This window comes from Mauremys mutica, chromosome 2, assembly GCF_020497125.1.
Source record: "Mauremys mutica isolate MM-2020 ecotype Southern chromosome 2, ASM2049712v1, whole genome shotgun sequence".
Classification (NCBI taxonomy): Eukaryota; Metazoa; Chordata; order Testudines; family Geoemydidae; genus Mauremys; species Mauremys mutica.
The window spans coordinates 285,854,085-285,863,795 of record NC_059073.1 but is presented as its reverse complement, the minus strand read 5'-3'; positions in this window follow the sequence as shown (position 1 = coordinate 285,863,795).

Genomic DNA, 9,711 nt, shown 5'->3' with positions numbered 1-9,711 from the left:
AGGCAATGCAGTAAATAAGCAACACTTATATAGGAGCAGGTTGTGAAGCCCCTACTTGGTGGAGGAAGGATTGCCCAATGGTTAGGGTATTAGACTAGGACTTAGAATCATAGAAGATTAGGGTTGGAAGAGACCTCAGGAGGTCATCTAGTCCAATCTCCTGCTCAAAGCAGGACCAACACTTGAACTTAGAGAACTTGGGTTCGTGTTTCTGCTCCACTGCAGACTTCCTGTGGGACCTTGAGCGAGTGACTTACCCCCTCTGTGCCTAAGCTTCCCATCTGTAAAATGGGGATAACTGCACTGCCCCAACCCACAGGGGTGCGTTAAGGATTGTGAGGTGCCCAGGTAATGGGGGGCAGATAAGTACCTACGAGAGAGAGAGAGAGAATCCGCTGAGCAGGTCAATAGTCCCATTGGTGTCAATAGGTTAGTCATGTGAATGTGGTCTGTAGTCCCTTTTACTTTCAAAACTCTTGATAGTCATTGGCTGTCTTATCCTCACAGCACCCCTAAGAAATCAGTCAGTGGGATCAGAGGGAAGGTTCTCTCATGGATCAGTAACTGGTTAAAGATAGGAAACTAGGGATAGGAATAAATGGTCAGTTCTCAGAATGGAGAGCAGTAAATAGTGGTGTCCCCTAGGGGTCTACTGGGAACAACATATTCATATTCTGTACTGTTCAACATATTCATAAATGATCTGGGAAAAGGGGTAAACAGTGAGGTGGCAACATTTTCAGATGATAAAAAATTACTCAAGATAGTTAAGTCCAAAGCAGACTGTGAAGAGTTACAAAGGAATCTCACAAAACCGGGAGACTGGGTAACAAAATGGCAGAGTAAATTCAATGTTGATAAATGCGAAGTAATGAACATTGGAAAACATAATCCCAGCTATACATATAAAATGATAAGTACTTATCTGGCCCGCATTACCTGAGCACCTAAGATAAAATTAGCTGTTACCACTCAAGAAAGAGATCTTGGAATCATTGTGGATAGTTCTCTGAAAACATCCACTCAATGTGCAGTGGCAGTCAAAAAGCTAACAGTAAGTTGGGAATCATTAAGAAAGGGATAGATATTAAGACACAAAATATCATATTGCCTTCATATAAATCCATGGTATACCTACATCTCGAATACTGCATGCAGATCTGGTCTCCCCCATCTCAAAAGAGATTGGAATTGGAAAAGGTACAGAAAAGAGCAACAAAAATTATTAGGGGTATGGGACAGCTTCCATATGATGAGAGATTTATAAAACTGGGACTCTTCAGCCTGGAAAAGAGCTGACTAAGGGGGGATATAATAGAGGTCTATAAAATCATGACTGGTGTGGAGAAACTAAATAAGGAAGTGTTATTTACTCCTTCTCATAACACAAGAGTTAGGGGTCACCAAATGAAATTAATAGGCAGCAGGTTTAAAACCAACAAAAGGAAGTCTTCACACAACACAGTCAACCTGTGGAACTCTTTGCCAGAGGATGTTCTAAAGGCAAAGACTAACAGGGTTCAAAAAAGAACTAGATACATTCATGGAGGATAGGTCCATCAATGGCAGAGCTGGGAATGGGCAACAGGAGATGGATCACTTGATGATGACCTGTTCTGTTCATTGCCTCTGAAGCACCTGGCATCGGCCATTGTCAGAAGGCAGGATACTGGGCTAGATGGACCTTTGGTCTGACCCAGTGTGGTCGTTCTTACGTTAATGTTATTATCCCCTTTTTACAGAGGGGGAAACTGTGACACAGAAAGGTTAAAGTGTGGGGTTCTGTTATGAAGAACTAATGCATATAAATGGCATTGGAGAGTCCCTCATTGTTTCCCTCTTAATGACTCCCAGGTCAAATGGGTTCTGTTTTCATCTCACTGCCAGCCCTTTAAATGTGATGGCCACCCTCTTGGCCAACACACTGAGAATTCAACCAGGGACCCCGTGAGCTATGAACATGAGCTGTTACAGCTTGAGCAAAAAAACAAGTGTCCTTAGCTAGGACTCTAATAGACATATACCCTCTATAGACTGGGCCCGTCAGTAGACCTGTAACACACACTGTCCAGTGGGTTACACAAAATCAGCCTGGACCTGGACAGTCAAGTGGAGGTCTTCTCATCCATCTTGAGTATCATCACTAGTATTACAGGTTACACAAGCCAAGTTAGACCATCACTACATGTGTGCAACACCATTGTTTTCCAGTTAGGTCCTCTCTGCAACCGTGTAGTCGTCTGTGAGTTCACACAGGTGACATTGAATGCAACTTAGTAAATAGTTGTGTTGATGGTGCACCAGAAGGAATAGAATCCAGTTCGCCATTCCATAGCAGTTTTGGTTCCTGCAGAGCTAAGAGCAGTGCGAAGCAGCGCACACACATTGTATCACTAAAGTCAGGAGATACAACTTTGAAACAACAAAAATAACAACTTTGTTGAATAAAAAGTTCTCATTTTTTTACATCTTTCTTCTTCTTTCATCTTGGAGCATCTTTGCAGACATGGTCAACAATATAGTGTTGCCATTTGTTCCTGTCCATGCCTTGTTCCTCCATTAAGCCCAGCCCAGTCATGTCCCTATGGATAATGTCCCGCCATCCAGTCAGTGGTTGGCCTCTAGGTTGGACTGACCGTGGTTGTGTTTGCATTATTTTCTTTGGCAGTCTATCATCCATTTGTCTTCTGCAGTGTCCCCACCTTTGCAATCTCTTCAACTGCAGCCAATCCCCCAGCTCGCTCTCACATCCTGCTCCTTCTACCCTCTTTATTTGTCTTAAAAATCATTCCACTTTGCACCTGCTGTCCTTCAAAGAACATTCACCTCTACTGGCTCCAACCTTCTGATTACTTTGGAAGAGAGGAGATTAAGGGGGAGACATGATAACAGTCTTCAAATATTTTAAAGGCTGTCATTAAAAAGGATGGAGAAAAAATGTCCTCTCTTGCCACAGAGGGCAGGACAAGAGGCAATGGGTTCAAACTACAGCATAGCTGATTTAGATTAAATTTCAGGAAAAAAATTCCTAACTGTAAGAACAGTAGGACAATGGAACAGACTGCTTAGGGAAGTCATGGAATCTCCTTCACTGGAGGGTTTCAAAAAGAGGCTTGATAGCTATCTGTCTTGGATGGTGTAGACCAGGGGTCGGCAACCTTTGGCATGTGGCCTTGGCGGGCTGGGCCAGTTTGTTTACCTGCAGATTCGGCTGATCATGGCTCCCACTGGCCACGGTTCGCCGTTCCAGGCCAATGGGGGCTGCGAGAAGTGGCACGGGCCGAGGGATGTGCTGGCTGTGGCTTCCCGCAGCCCCCATCAGCCTGGAGCGGCGAACCACAACCAGTGGGAGCCACGATCAACCGAGCCTGCAGATGCAGCAAGTAAACAAACCAGCCTGGCCCACCAGGGTGCTTACCCTGGCGAGATGCATGCCAAAGGTTGCTGACCCCTGGTGTAGACACAACAAATGCTGCATCTTGGCGGGGGATTAGACTAGATGACCCTTTGTGCCCCTTCTCATCCTATGATCTTGTGTCTGTTTTGTTGAGTGCAGCTGCTTCCAGACCACAGAGTAATACTGTTAGTACATTGGTTTTACAAATCTTAACTTTGGTACCAAACGTCATGTTTTTCTCAGTCCATAATTTCAACAACTTCAGTGCAGCACTTGAGGCTAAGGCATTTTAACATCATCACTACTCAAAGATGAACTTTCAGACCAAAATCCTCACCCATGGTTGAATAAATGTATGCACTTTGACACCTATTCAAATGGTCTGATTGTCAGAGAGCAAGCTGGGGTGGTCATTCCCAATTGTTAGAGCAGGAGTCAGCACCCAGGGTCAGAGCTGGTGTCAGAGGCTGGACACCAAAGCCAGAAATCAGAGCTGAGGGTCACAGACAATTTACATGGAGTGAGGCAAGGCAGCCATGAAGGAATGTTTTGTGCAGCTGCCGCACTGTTGCTGCCACTGGGTTTAAGAGCCAGTCTGCTGACTCTGACGACTAATCAGAGGCCATAGCCAATCAGGCAGCCTACTACAGGCGTTCCTTAGGTTGCCTGGAGACTGGTTCTGCTGCTGATCCTGCCTCCTGACATTGATCTTCCTAGGTGCTCAGTGCCTACATCTGCCATTGAGAGAACACTTATGGGGGCAGAGCTCCTCACCCAGAGACACAGGACTGGGCTGAACCCCAGGATGAAGGAAGGTAGTCCTTGGCTTTAGGCTCAGACTCTGGTGATCTGGATTCAGTCCTTGTCTTTGCCACAGACTCCCCGTGTGACCTTGGTTAATCACTTAATCGCTCTGTTCCCTCTGTAAAGTCATGTTCCCTTTCTCCCCCCTTTTGTCCATCTTTTCTATTTAGATTGTAAGTTCTTCAAGGCAGGGACTATCTGTTGTAATATGTTTGCACAGCTCCTAGCACAATGGAGCCCTGATCTTGGCTGGGGCCAGGTATTCCCATAATGATAAGGTTGGGGAACTTTTCTGATGCTTTTTTTTTTTTTTGGCTTTGTTTCGTTTTCTAAGTATGAACATTATCCCTTGAGGAAAAACCCTTCCTTACTGCCTTTATGTTTTGTCCCTACAGAATCATTTCAGCGGCATACACTCCCATAGTGGTCAGGGTAATAGCTCAGTTATTTTCCTCCAGCAGAGAAAATGAATATAATACATTAGTCCAATGCTTGAAAAGGAAAATGCCGTTAGTGGCCCTGACTCTCCTGGTGCCATATTAGAAGTGAAATTATATGCAGTGGTTTGACTGGCTGCAGTGCATTGCATGAGCGTGTGTGAAACATACAATTGTGACAGCAGCATCAGTCAAGCCCTGCTGGCTCACAGCTCAGGGAAAGAAATGTTGGTGCCTCATGGACAAAGGAGAGATTTTCATAATTGAATTCCTATTTCCTGATTTAAAAAAAAATGTAACTGCTCATCGGAGTTAATCATGTCTGCGCCACACACAATCTCCAGGCATAATAATTGTGTAGGTATTCTGAATGGGATGAGATGTGTCTTCGGGGTACAAGAAGGACAAACAGGTGGTCACAGAAAGTTATTTTGTTTGACATGAGTTCGCGAGGTCTTGGTATACACTTTACTGAGAAGAACCTAAAAGCCTCTATCCTGCTGCCATTGAAGTTAAAGGGACTTTTGCTCCCAACATAATTGGAAACAGGATGCAGCCCAGAATATATTGATTAAAATACACTTTTATTCAAAAAAGGGCCATTAACAACCCTCTGACATGTGTAGTACGATGAGTGGAACTGGAAAAGGAGGTTCAAGTTTCAGGAGGGGCCTAGTTGGGTATGACACAAGGGGGCTCAGGAATGCAAGCAGAGGCCAATGTGTTTTTTCCTCAAACTGTAGAGTTCATTGTAACACTGACCACTAAGCATCCTTAATAAAGATCCCTTTCCTACACCTCTGCGAGGCTCCTGCCACATCAGTGAGTATTAATGAAACAACTTGAACCCCTTTAACTTAAAGTGCGTTTTACAGACAAACCCACTTATCTGCAGGACAAACCCAGATACCCGAATCCCCAAATGTGATCTGGTTTTGACTGGCACCTGAGTCAGCTGGCTAAGAGTTGTGATCTTAAGTGACAGACTCTGGCATTTGTTCATAACAAAATATTTAAGGTGCCTTGGCATGAGTTAAAACGCACTTAGTTACAGAGCACTTGGGAGAGTCTTTTGTCATAGAAACAGTCGGTCTGAATGCTTGAATAGAGAACTGTGTGCAAGAGTTCTGGTGTGTGACATCTATATCTGAGTCTTATAAACTGCCTTTTACCTTTTCCACCTATTTTTTCCCCTAATGGTTACTATACTACATAAAGGAGTGGCCATCATAAACTCCTAGCATCTTGAAAACCTCTTAATAATACATTTATACATAAACAAATTCCAGCAATTATCCACAGATAATACCACCACCACCACAGTATGAATATAGTGAAAATTTAATAAACCCCACTGAGGGTATGTCTTCACTACCCGCCGTATCGGCGGGTAGCAATCGATTTCTCGTGGATCGATATATCGCGTCTCATCTAGACGCGATATATCGATCCCCGAACGCACTCCTGTCGACTCCGTAACTCCACCAACCCGAACGGCGGTAGCGGAGTCGACATGGGGAGCCGCGGACATCGATCCCGCGCCGTGAGGATGGTAGGTAAATCGATATAAGATACTTCGACTTCAGCTACGTTATTCACGTAGCTGAAGTTGCGTATCTTATATCGATTTTCCCCCGTAGTGTAGACCTGCCCTGAGAAAACCATCACTGGAGTCCCTCTCCAGCCCATTCAAGAGTCTATATAAATAATATATTTATAAGCAGTATCATAAATTATACTGTTTGTGTGTCGACTGATTTCTCTCTAAAGAAGGAACATAACCTATTTCTGGAGTCCAGACATTCCCGGTCTTTATTAGACTGGGACACAACATTTGATTCTATTTTAAATCAAGGAACTTTATATTCACAAGGCATGTGTTCAGATTGGGAGTGCGGGAGGAGCATATCTGCAAATATAGCAAGCAGAGGTGAACAGGCTACTTTTGCTAAAACAAACATCACCTTTAACTTTTTTGAGGGTCATAAAAAAATAGTTAACTTTTTTTTGTGTTCTTTTTCATATTTACTGCCTTGGTACATCCTAGATTTGGCTAGGAGTGGAAGTGAATCTGCCAGAATTTAGTCAAAAGTGTTTTCCTCATGATATTTCCGATTCAGCCAGCACCATGAATATGACCCTTTTCTCTTTTGGTTTCACATAATATGCCCATCCCTCTGGTGAATATGGACCAGAAAGCTCAAGCTAGAATTTCTTCTCATGAGTGTTCCAGCCTGGTTTCCAGGTGAAGGAGTTCAGATAAGTACATGGATTTTTGCATAATTATCTGGACTGAACCTCTGAGAATGTGAGACTCACCTATCAAGACATTTCTTCCGGAAGAGATTAGTTACCAGAAGTTACCAGAGACTTTACAAGCCAGCAATCTGTTACATCATTGCTACAAACTTGATCCAAGAACTTTGCAATGATTGTATGTACATGACTTCCATATCCATTTTAACTCGCTCCTCTTCTCTTCTCTTATCAATAAATCTTTAGATATTAGATACTAAAGGATTGGCAACAGCGTGATGGGTAAGATCTGAGTTATAGACCTGACTATGTGGCTTGTCTCTTGGGATTAGAAGGACTCTTTGTTTGATGAAATTGGTTTTAAATAACCGCTCATCATAAAGTCCAGTGTCTGGGCGGTGAAATGAGTTCTGGAATGCCTAAGGAGACTGCAGTTTGGACTTCTTGTTAACCAGTATGGTGAAATGGAAGTTTACTTTTGTTTCTGACTTGGTGTATCTGATGATAGAATATCCACCAGTTCTGGGGTGATTCTGCCTTATTTTTCAGCAGTTTGTCCTGAATCTGGTATTCTCAGCTGTGACCCATTGAGGCTGGGTGACACAGGGTCAGGATACCAGGAGGTCAGAGTCCAAAACAGGCCAAAGGGCAAACCAAGAGTGAGATTACCAGGAGATCAGGAACAGGTACTGCAAGGGAAGCAGTCCTAAGCAGTGGGAATCTAGTTGCATGGATAACTTCCTGTTCCCGTGCTTGGTTTAAATAAGAGCTGGGAATCAGTCCGGACCCCCAGTGCTCCACCAATGGGACCCCAGGATTTGAGTCCTCTGTCAGAGGTCAGTTTCTACACTGGCAGCTTAGGAGGTTAATGGGTGGCAGATTAGAAGTGTCTAGCCCCTATATGTTTTCTAGATCAGGGGTTCTCAACCTTTTTCTGCCTATAAAAGCCAGGGCCAGGGTGAGGGGGGTAGCAAGCAGGGCAATTGCCCAGGGCCCTTGCAACAGGGGGCCCCGTGAAGCTAAGTTGCTCAGGCTTTGGCTTCAGCCCCAGGTGGCAGGGCTTGGAGCCCTGGGTTTCTGCCCCAGGTGGTGGGGCTTTGGCTTTCTGCCCTGGGCCCCAGCAAGTCTAACGCCAGCCGTGCTTGGCGGACCCCCTGAAACCAGCTGGTGCCTCACCAGGGCCCCCCGGACAATTGGTTGAGAACCACTGCTCTAGATCAGGATTCAAGAGCTGTGGTCTCCTGACAGGATGCCAACATACGTCCTGGGTTTGCTGCTCTATAGACTCTCGCACGGTTTTCTTTAGCCACAAGTTTATGATACATTTTTACATTTAAAAATGTCAAGGAAATTTAAGCCAACATTTTCATACTTGTGTGTTTAACGTAAGGTGCCGAAATCCATATTCAGGAAACTCATTATAATCACTCGGCACCTCTAAAAACCAGGTCATCAGTGCCCTACCCAGTGGGCTCTGGCATATTCTGATGTGGGTCTCCCTCAATCGCTCCTATTGCAGTTGTTCCACGTTAATTCAACAGTTAAATATTTACTGGGCCAGGGAGAAAGTGAGAATGACTCTATAGTCCAGTGGATGTAGCACACACCTGAGGAGGTGGCAATCCCTGCTTTCCTTATGAGGTAGAGGGGAACTTGAACCTGTGGTTTCCTACAGCATGGGTGAGTGCTCTAACCACTGGGGAAAAGATTATAAAGCAGGTCTGTGGCTACACACATCCCCAGCTGTTTTGTGTGAAGTTAGTTTGGCAGCCTCTCCGCATGCCTACCAGTCTGGGTCCCACATGTGAGTTAGGCAGCGGAGCACCTGCCTTCCCCAGTTAGCGAATCACTCGGGGCTTAGGCGGGAAATGGGCATCCAGGCATCTGGAGTGAGGCAGCCAGGCACGTACATAGAGGTAGAAGCACAGGCATTTAGGGAAACTTGACTGAAAAAGAGTAGGCACCGAGTGAATGTAGACACCTATAGGGTTAGGCAGTAACCAAGCGGGGGTTTTGTTGATCTCAGTGGTTTCTAGAAAGAGGACTTTGGTGCCTAAATACCTTTGTAAATCCCACCCTACTTCCATTAATTGCTAGCAGTAGCAAGTTCTTATCCTCTATATGGCCACAGGCTGGAGAGAGAGAGAACCCACTTCACCAGTGAATTAAAAACAAGGATTTCAGACTAAATGAACACAGGCAAAATTCATCACTGACTGGTGATGGGTGTAACCCATGTTGATGTCAATGGATTTGCACCCATTTTGCTGAGTGCTAAATTTTACCCTTCATGCCTTTTGCAAACATTAATGTTTCTAGTGATGAAAGCAACATATACAGCGGGGGAGTTGTATCATTATGATCCAATCTCCCTAATTACCTTGACAGCAGTAAAATGCTGAACAGCCTTCAGAGTTGTTATTAATTTTCCTGGAAAGCCGTCAGGTTCTAATGTGCTTTCTTTTGCCACCAAAGCTCTCAGGCAAAAGTGAATATGACCAGGAATTCTTTGTGCCTGGTTTATATTCTGTGCTTCTCACAGTTCATCCTAACACAGTATTATTACAGAATAGGGTGCAGGAAGTAGATTATTTAATGATATATTAAAAGCAGGTGAAAAGTTATGACTCTTCTTGTTCCTAGGCTTCAAAATTAGAGAATTATTCAGTCCACCTGGTTTCTCTAAAAGAAAAGCAACCAGGGTAGTCTCTGAATTGCTCCCCTGGGAATTCTAGCAGTGAGCAGCTATCTAATAATGACTCCTTCAGGTCTTCTTGTGTAGGAAGAGGTCCCACTTATTCTGACCTGTTCTAATTT